The sequence below is a fragment of the Mus pahari genome, chromosome 16 (genome assembly GCF_900095145.1).
Source record: "Mus pahari chromosome 16, PAHARI_EIJ_v1.1, whole genome shotgun sequence".
NCBI lineage: Eukaryota > Metazoa > Chordata > Mammalia > Rodentia > Muridae > Mus > Mus pahari.
The window spans coordinates 25232489-25244988 of record NC_034605.1 but is presented as its reverse complement, the minus strand read 5'-3'; the positions used below and the strand labels follow the sequence as shown (position 1 = coordinate 25244988).

General features: G+C 41.4%; 4 non-coding genes across 4 annotated transcripts; 3 read left to right on the top strand and 1 right to left on the bottom strand.

Moving 5' to 3' along the window:
- The first annotated feature begins 1164 nt into the window (after positions 1–1164).
- Trnaq-cug lies at positions 1165–1236 on the top strand. Its single transcript has one exon. It is a non-coding gene; the product is annotated as a tRNA-Gln (tRNA).
- A 2690-nt stretch (positions 1237–3926) lies between these two features.
- On the top strand, positions 3927–3998 carry Trnam-cau. The gene has a single exon. It is a non-coding gene; the product is annotated as a tRNA-Met (tRNA).
- Positions 3999–6605: 2607 nt separating this feature from the next.
- On the bottom strand, positions 6606–6687 carry Trnas-aga. The gene has a single exon. It is a non-coding gene; the product is annotated as a tRNA-Ser (tRNA).
- Positions 6688–9321: 2634 nt separating this feature from the next.
- Positions 9322–9403, top strand: Trnas-uga. Its single transcript has one exon. It is a non-coding gene; the product is annotated as a tRNA-Ser (tRNA).
- Positions 9404–12500: the final 3097 nt, after the last annotated feature.

The following is a 12500-nucleotide window of genomic DNA, read 5'->3' as shown; positions in this document are numbered from 1 at the left end:
ACCTGAAGTCTCCAGCAAAGAATTTGTAAATGGGAGGAGGAGGAGGAGGAGGAGGAGGAGGAGGAGGAGGAGGAAATCATGCGTGTTTCAACTGACTATCAGTATAGAATCAGTATTAATCACATCGAAGTCAAACCCAGATGGGATGCACCTGGAACAATGAAAAGTAACACAGCTATGCCTCTGAAAGAACCTGGATACTTGTTCCACGACGACTTTATCTAGTTATCAGTTTCCAAAGCACGAAAAAAGAATCACTACTTCCGTGCAAATATTATGTCAATGTTAATGTTTCACTGGCATCAGTAGGTTTTCTCACTGTTAGACACCATTAAGAGAGTGCAGATGTGCTGGAGTATTGATTGCACCATATATGCTGAATAAAACTTAGGTCCCGAACATACATCCAGAGATACACATGCAGGCAAAGAAATATAAAAAAGTAAATTAATAAGATATAATCACCATGGAAAATGAAAAGAGACAAAATATTTCAGTGGGCTTTCCAAAAGAGAATATCCAAACAAACACGACAGGATTCTCCCTTGATTCTTGTAGAAGGTGAAAATTAAAAAATAACTAAAACCCAGAAAAGTAAGCCCAAGTTTTATCAGAGAGATCTAGATATTCAAACTTTCTCTAGGCCTCGCTGATCTTGAACTAGCCTCCTGCGTGCAGGGTTACAGACCTGTGACACCACATCGGAGCTTTCTAATGTGTTTTACTCTTAGCTTGCCAAGAGGTGGAACCTTCCTAGAATTTCTCCGTCCCCTAAGAAGTCGTGCACAAATCGTACATAATGAAAGTGCATTTTCACAATTGTCCCTTAATTGGGGACTGGACAAAAGTTCCAGAGCTCGCAAAGGCCATTACGCAGCCTCAGATACCGAGATTGTGCTGTCTGTGCCCTGCTATGTTCGCAGAGCAGTGGAGGAAGGCCCGAGGTGATGGAGACTAGGGACGCAGGTAGGCCTTTCCTGTCTAGAGCGATTCTCACTTCCACTTTGCACAAAGTGCCCAGTGCATGATTGGAAAGGAAGTTATTCTGCAGCAACAGGTAGCAAAATCCAAAATGGAAGTTTAAGAATCCTGGGAAGTGGAAGCTGAATTCTGCAATAGAACTATATACCTCATCAGTTAGCAGCCCAGAATATGAGGTTGTGGGGTTCCATGGTGTAATGGTTAGCACTCTGGACTCTGAATCCAGCGATCCGAGTTCAAATCTCGGTGGAACCTAATTTGTTTTCCTTGAAGGTCTCTACTTTTTCTCATGGACCTCTCTCTACTTCGATGACATAACACACACACACATAAGCATACATATAAACTTGTACACATTAAAAACTAGATTGTGTTTTGATTTTATTTTGTAATTCTGAGTATGGGTTATTTCTCTTAAAATTTCTGCAGCTTTATTTGTTTTCTGCAGTAGTCAAGATTCCATGTTTATTTATAATATAAATTAAACTTCATTGTGTTGCTGCATCACATTTCCTTTATCCATTCACCTAGTAATGAACACATTGGCTGATTCCATCCTAAGAGACAGTCTGAGACTTGTGTACAGGTTTATATGTATGCTTGTGTAATGGACTGAGTTCAGCATTTCCTTTGATTTGTTGGATGGGGGAAATGTAATAGTTTCACTTCAGGACCCAAAATGCTGAGCCTAACATTCATATCTTAACTTGCCAACCATGATGGTACTTGTCTAACCTTCAAGTCTTAACTTGACAACCAGGATGGCTGCTCACATACCTGTTTCTTTCTGCTAAGTAGGAGGATGTCATTTCCCAGGGAGGTCTTGGGAACTTAAACTTTACTCAACCCCTAGCCAAAAGAGGAGTCTTGTTTTACATAGTTTCTTATATTGGTCCAGGTGTCTCTCTTCCGTGGGGTTCTATCCCAGGGGCAGCTTATAAAAGCAAATACCATCAAAGCTATGCACGGGTTGAGGAGGTGCTGCTGGGTGGCGGGTTTGGCTCCAGCCGTGTTGTGGGTAACTACACGAAGGAGTTCTACTAACGTCCATCACGACCGGTTTCCAAGGGCATAGAACATAACAGAATATGTAATCAACTCTGGAATGAGAAAGTTTCCTAGTAAACGCAGAAACATCGTATGAGAACCTTTCCTTACACTATTAGTAACAGAACAAAATGGAAGGCTAGCCAGGCAACAGTTACCTAGGCCTTAACAGTTTCCCTGATACTCCGGAATCTGAGGTAGGATGAAGAGATGCTGGCCAGCCAAGTCAAAACAGGAAGCCCCTCTCTCATGGATGGATCTCACCTTCAACAGAGTCAGGTTTCGACAGTGGCTGCAAGAGTAACAATTTTTAAAACCTGAAAAAGATGTATTTTTAAAATATGATTTATTATTGTTATTTATCTATTGGAAAGGGGTTTTTCCTTTTTTTGTTTGTCTGCTTGTTGGTTTGTTTCATGTAGGAACTACTACTTTCCTCTCTCTTGCCAATATACCTGCTTCCTTCTCTCCTGCTGGGATGGGAGCTTGGGCTGCCACACTTGTCTAGCTGGCTTCATTTTCGTAGCTCCTCAAGCTAAGGAGTTGGTCCCGAGCATACAATGTAGCTGCTCGTTTGGTGCATCTTAAGAACAAGCAGTAGACAATGCTGTTGGTAAACATTCTAGTTCCTGATTAAACCTTGAAAGGGAATCTACATGTAATGACAGCTATTTTATTTAAACACAGCAGTAACTTGTGTAGTTGTGATTGAGTAGATAAGGTAATAAGTAATCCATTTAGGACTCAGAATTTACAAAATCTTGACTAGATTTAAAATGTTCAGAAGTTTGGAAAAATTCTGGATTTAGGGAGGGAGGGAGGGAGGGAGGGAAGGAGAAAAGAAGGAAGGAAGGAGGGAAGGAAGGAAGGAAGGAAGGAAGGAAGGAAGGAAGGAAAGAAGGAAGGAAGGAACGAACGAACGAACGAAGGAATGAGACCAATTATAAACAAAATCCTCACACTAAGGACCACCCTTCTTTACCCAGTGTGTGGTGCTGGGATTGTGTCCCACCCAGGAAGAAGCTCAGGAAATGATCCTCTTTCAAAGGAGATCTAGAATCCTACCTAACCTGTTTGTGATGCAAGTAAGGAGTGTCAGATGTAAATTCTACAACACGGTAAATACTTTTTGCTTCCAAGTAACTGAAAAACTAAAAGATACAAATCCTCAGAATGGCAACAAAGAGTTAATTAAATAATTTTCTTTTGTATGTTAGGAATTCTTTAAATGTAGTGTTTTTTAAACATTTAATGGTGACAGGGATCACATTATTTGTTATGTATGTATTTATTTAAGCATTTATTTGTTTCTCTTTTGCATGCTGGTCTTACTCTGTAGACTACCCTGGCTTGAGACTCAAGGCAATTCCTGCCTCAGCCTCTGAGGAAATCATTTGCCGGAACCCGACAGCTCAGCTGAAGCGCTTGTATGGACATGTAGTAAATTTGTCCAATTGATGGGACTAGGCCCCTGGAGGACAGAGGGGAATGGTGTCTACAGAAGGAGAAGGCATTGTCCAGAGGAGGCGGCATTGGTGGAAAGGACGCGACTGTCTAAAATTTGAATTTGCAGGACTCTTCCCCTGGAGAGCCGACATTCCTGAGCAAAAAAAAAAAAAAAAAAAAAAAGGCGTGTTGATAAGCACTTTAGTAAGTCTAAATCCAGGGGAAGTAATTCTTGATCCAGCCTTTGTGCTCTTGATTTCCGACCAGGGAGAGCCCATTGGCAATCTCGGGCAGGAGTGAATCTCAAAGTGTTAAGTTTGGAAAGTATGAGGACTGTGAAAAAAAAAAAAAAAAAAACGATTTAAAAGACAAAGTAAATTACTGAATTAAAACAAAACAAAAATCAACTGTTAACGATACTATATACAAACTTTAGAACCCTCCCTCATTGTAGCAGAGTGGCGCAGCGGAAGCGTGCTGGGCCCATAACCCAGAGGTCGATGGATCGAAACCATCCTCTGCTATGAGGTTTCATTTTTCTTTCCTCCCCCTACAGAAATGTCACTCTCAAAGAGTTCTCATGGCTTTATCACAATAAAAATTCTGAGATCTCTGGTCCATAGAGATATCAGATGCTTGTTAATCTGATAATTTGCTCCTTGACTGATGGAACACCTTACAATACCAACCACCAAGTTGTGTTTGTCTTTGGGAGGTAGTATTTGCTTTTGAGAAAGTCAAGCACTTACAGTCCAGGATAGACTTGAACTTAAGACAGTCCTCCTGCGTCAGTGTCCTAGTGCTAGTGTTTTTATAGAATTCGTGCAAGACAACACGTGGGGGGAAAGCACTAGATAGATGCTGCGTGTCTCCATGTGTGGCCTGGGCGTAGACTGGGTAGTGAAAGTCTGCTTGGCCTTAGAGGAAAGAAAGACAAAGAGAAAGGGGCTTGGGTAAGAGATTATAAGGGGAGAAAGGGACAAGACAAAAATCAAAGAAGGGGAAAACAATGCAAAGCCCCGTGAGACGGGACAGAGCAGGTGCACAGGAAGGAGAAAATGAGGGAAATGTGCAAAAGAAGGAAGGGAGATGCAGGAGCAACTGGATGAAAGTGCAGGAGGAGAGAGAGGTGTAGGGGACTTCCCGGCACAACTCTACAAGAATCATTGTATCTAAGTTAAACCTTAGAATGAAATAGTTGTTTTTCACTGTATCTAGGGTAAACATTAGAATTAATAGTTGTTTTATAGAAGTACCTTGAAGAAATCATTGTAAAAAAAACAGGGAAGTTTTCTGTTCTCCATACAGGTCTTTTTTTTTCCCCCCCGAAGGAGCTTTACAGCCTTTGCATGACTTTAGTCACAAGATGGTCGTGGAACACGTTGAATGTCTTGCATTATTGAGTACTGCAAACAATGTACAATAGGGACTGAAGTTGCAGAGGTGTGATGGTTTCCTTCATGAAACATATAGATTAGACTGGGGGCCTTGGTATGAGGAACTTGTTTTACCCCCTCCCCCCCTCCAAAAAAACCTTTTATGTAACAATCAATAAATATCCTTTTGAGCCGCTGCTGAGGTTCAGTTCAGATGGAAGCTGGCTCTTCCTGCTGCCTCAGAACCTGGTTACGTTCTGGAGTGATCGACCTGTGGGACTCAGAATACCAACAGAAGGTAGGTTCTTCAATTTTATGTAATTTGAGGAAAAAAAAAAAAAAAAAAGGCAAGGTCTCATATAGCCCTGGCTAGCCTTCAGCTAACTCTGAAGTGGGGGATGATCTTGAACCTCTGATCCCATTTCCTGCTGCTCTGCAACACCTCCCTCCCACTACCCAGGTCATTACTTCTGGAAACTCTGGTGTGACTAGCAGTCTACGACTCCCTGAACTACCAACACCCTGTCTGGCTCTTTCAACACACATAGAAATAAAACAAATACCATGTTTTTCCAACAAAGAGTTCTGCAATATACCACCAAGAACATGAAATTTCGCGGGTAGTGCATGTCTGTAATCCCACTACTTGGGAGGCAGAAGGACTACAGAAACTCCATTCAGAAAGACTAGGAGTTCAAGGTCAGCAGTAGCAGCAGCTAATTATCGAGTTTGAAGGCTACAAAGGATCCTATCTCACAAAACAAACAAATTTGAGAAGAAAAACAAATAACAAAACATGGAAGACAATGAATGAGCACGTTTTAATTTTTCTTTCATATCGCACCACCACCGTTTTGCTGGGAATTCAAATTTTACTGTAAAAGAATGGTATTGGGGCTGGAAAGATGTTCAATTTTTTTTCAGAGAACTAGGGTTTAGTTCCCAACACCCACATGTGCTCTAACACCTGTCTAGAACTCCTGAGTCAGGTGATCTGTCGCCATCTTGTGGCCTTTATCGGGACTACATGCAGGTGGTGTACATGTAGCAAAACTTATCCATACCCTCGAAGAATAACAATCTTTTTGTTGTTTTTTTTTTGTTGTTGTTGTTGTTTTGTTTTTTGTTTTGTTTTGTTTTAAGGCGTTTATTGTAGAAAGGCAGAGAGAGGGAGAGAGTAGGGAAGTAGAGGCAGGCCATGGCCACGTGGAGAGAGGGGGAAGGGAATGCGGAGAAACGGGGAGCAAGATGGCAAGCGGGAAGCAGAAGTAAGAGCAACAATAAATCTTTTTAAAAATGGTATTGATGCTAATGCTTCCGGAACTTTTTGTTCAACTACACGCACATGTATTAAAGTAGATGTGCTAGTTTAAATATGTAAATAAGAAGAGCTGAGCACAAATGACCTGTATCCCAATAGAAGAAATTAGAAAACAAATAGCCAAAGATTAAAAACTCAAAACAAAAAAACAAAACAAAAAACAATAACACCAGTAGCTAATTCTGATAATCGCAGCATTGAGGAAACAAAGGTGAGAGGAGCAGACATTGCTGGACACAGAACCTGTCTCAAACCAAAATAACAACAAAACTCACAGATATTACTATCATCAACAGGAGAACATGACCAGCGCCTGGACACTTTATAGGAAAAAGGAATCCCTCTCTCTGTCTATTTAACTATTGTGTTTAATGTGACTGAGTTTGGTGGTGTGAAAGCGTGCAGAGGAATTCCTATTGAGCCCCATAAAGAACCGTAGTCGGCAGGATTCGAACCTGCGCGGGGAGACCCCAATGGATTTCTAGTCCATCGCCTTAACCACTCGGCCACGACTACACAGAAGTATTATGGATATTTAGGTTAAGTAACCTGGCTTAGCTTTGGAAAGGTGACCTAGTAAAAGAGATAATTCTATAGATTAGCTTTTTTTTTTTTTTTTTTTTTTTTTTTTTTTTTTTTTTTTTTTTTTTTTTTTGGCATTATACGTAAGTTTTGGAAATCCACTTAATAAACGTTCTGAAACTAGAAAAATAAATGAAATGCAAGTCTACATTGCTGAGACGAGGTGAACAGCTGGGTACAGTTTAACCAAACAATTCTGGCTACTAAAATGTACTTTGGATTTTGCAAAATAACTCTATTTAAATCCATGACCTCACTTAAGCTTATGTGTTAATCAAGGAAACAGAAGCAGGGAGAAGGGTCCAAGTTCACACGGCACTGGGGAATTAGCTTTCTGCAATTCTGCTGCATTATGCTCCTCAATACTGACTGTGCCTTCCGTAATGTTTCTGGTTGATGTACAGAAGCTAAGTTTTCAAGGTGGTTAAACATGGAGAGTTACACGATAATCTCAAACACTTATGGAAGTAAACTGGTAAGCAAGTCTTTAAAGGGGACACCTTTGTCATACAGTGTGAGTCACAGGCTGGATCTCTATTTCTCTTTGTACCAGACAGGGTTGCTTTTTATAATTCGAGTAATGGCAAATATGGAATATGCTTCAGGGAAATATCAAATAACAGTTCAGGACTTTTCAATGTTTGTGTCCCCTACCCACTTGCAAAAGATACAGTTTGCAGGCAACAAAAGCTTGTTAAGTTACATAGTTGAGAAAACAGGAAAAGTTAACCAGAGTTTGTTCTGTAAATTTTAATTGGAACCACTAAAAGTGCTTTTAAGAATAATGTTCAGTTTTGATTTGTTCCATAAAGAAAATTCTTGCATTTCTTCTGAAAATTGGATGTAATTCAAGATAAAATAATTTCTGTTTCTATATACATAGGTAATTCAACTGTGCAACACACTATTGGTTAGGAATATCGCACCATCAATAGAGATAATGAGTCATCTGCTGTCTGAGTGAATACATTTAAAATATGTGTATGTATGCCTGTGTCATACAGGGAGCTCACTCAGGCCCTCAAGCGTGTTAGGAGCGCTCTGCCAGTGAGCTCCATTCCCAGTGCCTAGATTCATTATGTTTCCTGGGCGTGTTTTATTATTGTATAATTAAAGGGTTGACAACAATTTGATTAAAGGATACCCCAAATTTTTTTGAACTTTCTTTTTCTGCATATATATGCAAGACTAATTATGAAGTAATTAGACTTGAAGCCTCAAGTAATGTAGCTCTCCAAAACTTAACTAGTGGCCTCCTTTGGCTCTGGGTTCAATGCCAAGTACCACACACACACACACACACACACACACTTACTTCCACATACTCACACAGGTATGCACACAAATACACACTCTCACACTCACAGACATGCACTCACACCACACACTCACCCAGGAATGCACATACACATTCACATAGAATTCATAGAACTGTCTTCTATCTCCAGCCCCCATCCCCTCCCTAAAAAAAATCCGGGTCTTCAAAAATAATCTAGATTAAAGAGGTTGGAGATAGTTTAATGGTGAAGCAGCTAATGAGCTGCTGCCTTCCAGAGAATCTGAGATTGGTTTCCAGCATCCAAGCCAGCTATATCTCCCCGGCCTATAACCTCGGCCCCAGCAACCAAATCCAACAACCTTTTCTGGCCTCCGAAGACCCTAACATACAGTTGAAGAACATACTCAGCTACATAACAAATTCAAGGCCAGACTGCTATAGTCAAACCTATTCTGAAACCTAAACAACACAGGAACAAAAAAAAAAGGGGGGGGGGAGCAGGTGGAGAAAGCTTCCCTATGTCGTGGGTCACGGAGGTCACTTCTAGTTTACTATTAAACAAATATTTTCCAGAGAAACACCTTCATTCCTCGGATTTATGAGATGAAACACAAGATACAAAATTTCTAACCTGTCTGTGAAGAGAGGTAAAACAAAATTATGCCAGTTTCTCATATGAATCAATTCTAACAACCGCCCAAGTCTCCGACACATAAGAAATCAGCCCTGTTATTTTCACTTGACTGTTGAAGTTTGTGAGTCTTTAGTCATTTGTCCTTTTCTTAGCCGAGACAGAGAAGCGCGCTCACATTCAAAATCCTCAGAAATTCTACACGGAGTTCCTTCCTCTGCCGGGCTCCAGAGTCTGGGGACGCAGTCTTAGCTACAGTGAGTAAATACTTCAGGAGATCTGAGAACACAAGTCGCTCCTTCTTCCCAGCATCCCATTCCCTCTGTAGTCTAAGGGCCCCGGGGATTGTACGTTTAGAACTCAACTTTAAAATGATCCCTCCCCTTCTTCATTCTCCTAGTTCTTTGCGTTTGGCAGATCTACCCTAAAGCTACTTTGAGTGGACTTAGAACTGCAGACGCCTCTATGCGGATTCCAGAGAATGAATGCATCAGTAGCGAGGGGTTCAGCTTCCGGGGGGCCTTCTCTCTCTTGCAACGGAATCTGCGGTTCTTTTGTTTTTCTAAGTACTCTAAGAAGTTCTTTACTACTAGAGTTCTTTGCGAAGTGAACCTATCTATTACTTTATCCTAACACTTCAGGTAGTAGGAGGAGAAAGGTAGTCGTGGCCGAGTGGTTAAGGCGATGGACTTGAAATCCATTGGGGTCTCCCCGCGCAGGTTCGAATCCTGCCGACTACGGTTTTACCAAGAACCAATTCAGTTCAATGAATTACAATCGTCGTACTTGACATTCTGTTGACTCTGGTCATTTCCTTGGAGTCTCTTAATAGCAACACTTGGAAGGCCAAAGGAAGGCCTTGTTTCCTTAAAGCAAGCTGAGCTCCATATTGAAAGAGAAACACGTTTAAAGACCTGAGTTCCATAATATTCTGGTACTGAAGTAGTAAAAGCTGAGAAAACTGACGTCACAAAGTAGAATCTATTGAATGCGATTAAAAACACTAGTAGACTAAAGTAGAAGACTAAAAGTGCACTCTAGTTTCCTTATCAGTGTAATTCCACCATGCAGACAGAATGACCTTGGTTAACAGCCTGGCAAAAGCTGCCCTGGTCTATCTCTAAATAACGACAATGTATTATACTGTAAATCTCCCCACTTGTCCTTGGAATTTTTTTCTGTCTTTGTGCAACACCCTTCGTTCAAAGTGGAACTTGAGGCTGTAAAACCGTATAAGATGTCCGAGATTTCTGTGTAAGGCTTGCTCTGTGTCTGGAGCCAAAATCACTTGTGCACTCTGTTCTTAGTTTGCTTTATTAACCTCTAAGCCCTGGAGTGATTTCTCACTGAGAAGACTAGTAATTCTTCACTAGCACTGATGACTTAACCTAGAGTCTGTAGCATGCTAGGCTAGTGCTCTTCCACTGAGTTGAATTATTACTCTGGCCTCGAAGCTCATTGAAAGCCTTCTGCCCCTGCCTCACAGGAGCTAGAGTTACAAGTCTGTGCCACGTGCCTATTTTCTCCGTTCTAAATAAACTGCTCAATGGCACACAATGACGCGGTAAACTAAAGGTTTCTAGATAGAATTGTGAACCCAGATTTTACAATTGTGAAATAGTCCCAAACTATCACGTTATTAGAAGGCTCCCAGTTAGCTTTATTGGGTACCTCAAATGCTGAATATCAAATCTCATTTTTCAAGGTCTTCTTGTAGAGAATCTCATCTTAGAGGCAATCACTCAAGACACAGGATATTCTAGAGGGAGGTGGAACATTGTATCCTGCAGGGACGCTCATTGGCTCAGGAAGTAAACCTCTCAAAGACTCGAGGAAATGCCTAAACTGAACAGATATGGCAGGTCCTTCTCCAGCTTAGTTATAAGCATAAGTAAGGCCTGATGAAAGACTTTCTTAGGTAAACTGGGTTGCCTAGAAGAGTCTCAGACAGGCCTGGGAGAAAATAGATCGGCCAAGCTGAGCTGCCTAAAAGAGGTTGCAACCATTTGTGTTGCCTGCAAGAGCCTGATGAGCTACTTCCAAGTTGTACAGCCAGTTCCAGGTTAGAGCTTTCCAGAGCTGTCACCCATGTTGTGGTCAGTAGACATTTGTCCATGTCTCCCCAGGGACAGCATCACACAACAGCCACAGACTACTATTTCAAAGGCTCCCCATGCTTTCTGGTTTGTATATCCATACCCTATAATTCATTTCCCAAGTCAGGAGGGCTGCAGAGGGGAAGACGACAAGAAACAAAGCTATGTCTGAGGCTGTAGGACATTCATACTCTAAGTCCTATGTCAGGAAAGCTGTCTGGGTGCTTTCTGCTCAGCAGCCCTCACTTAGTCCCAGTCAGGTCTGACTCTCTAGCCTTGCCTTCTAGTGACAGGCTGCAGAGCAATGCTGTGCAGCTAGAGGTCTTCGAGTGGTTTGGGGATTGGGCTCATAGCACTGCCCATGAGGTCTTTGGAGGGGATAGTGCTTTTATATAGAAAATATCAATTATTAGTCCAGGGAGTCGGTCATCTGCTTTTTATCAAGATGCTCTTTAAGTCCACGAAGAGTCCCCTGACTTTGGACTTTCTCAGCCCCCTTGTATCTGTCACTGAAAACAATTTACTCTTTCCATAACTTAAAGGAGATAAAAGTAAAGAGTATTTTAGCCAGACAGCTGGAGAAGTTGTAGTTTCTCCATCAACATGATGAAAAGAAGGAGAAAAAAAAATGGAAGAAAAGAAGCTGTAGTGATCTATACCTATAATTATAGCACTACTGTGTGGGGTGGGGTTGAGGCAGAAGAATTGCTGTGAGTTCAAGTCCATCCTGGGCAGCACAGTGAGTTCTAGACTAGCGTAAGCTACAGTGAGACCTCGTAGGAAAGGAAGGAAAAGGAAGAGGAAGTATTAGGTCTTTCTAACTTTACATTAGGAGAAAATACCTCAATTTTCTACCTGGAGATTCAGAGCTGATTCAGTCCTTCCTACTTGGTCTGTCACATTGAGGAGACCACCGTGCACGGAGAACAAAGAACTTCTGAAGCTTATGAGTTTAGTTTTTGTCCAGAGGAAATAAAGATGATTTCACATTTCTGGTAAGAGAGAGTGAGAACAAGCTCTGAATGAGAAGTCGGCAGTCACACTGTCACCGAAGAGCTGAGAGCATGGCTCTCTAGAGTGTGAGCGTATAACTACTGCAACATCTGGAAGGAAGACACGGATTACAGCTGATCAATATTAGAAGCCTTTTGCTTCTCTTTTTCTTCTTCTTCTTCTTCCTCTTCCTCCTCCTCCTCCTCCTCCTCCTCCTCTTCTTCTTCTTCTTCTTCTTCTTCTTCTTCTTCTTCTTCTTCTTCTTCTTCTTCTTCTTCTTCTTCTTCTTCTTCTTCTTCTTNTCCTCCTCTTCTTCTTCTTCTTCTTCTTCTTCTTCTTCTTCTTCTTCTTCTTCTTCTTCTTCTTCTTCTTCTTCTTCTTCTTCTTCTTCTTCTCCCTCTCTTCTTCTTCCTCCTCCTCCTCCTTCTCCTTTTCTTCTTCTTCTTCTTTTTTTTTTTGAGGCAGTCTTTCTGTGTAGCCTTGCCTCTCCCCCCATGAGTGCTGGAATTAAAGTTGTGTGACCTCCAGAAAAAAAAAATTGTTAAATTATTCGGCTCTGAAAATGAAAGAACTAGTTAGGAAGCAAGTTATGGCACAAGCACCCTGGTGCAGGGTAAGCCATTCAACTCTGAGGGAGAGGAGACCGACCTGTAATACAGGAACTCAGGTGTATCATTTAATCTCATCTAAGGAAACTAAGAGAGTCAAGGGTTTTATATGCAATTAGGATGCATTTTGTGCCAAACAA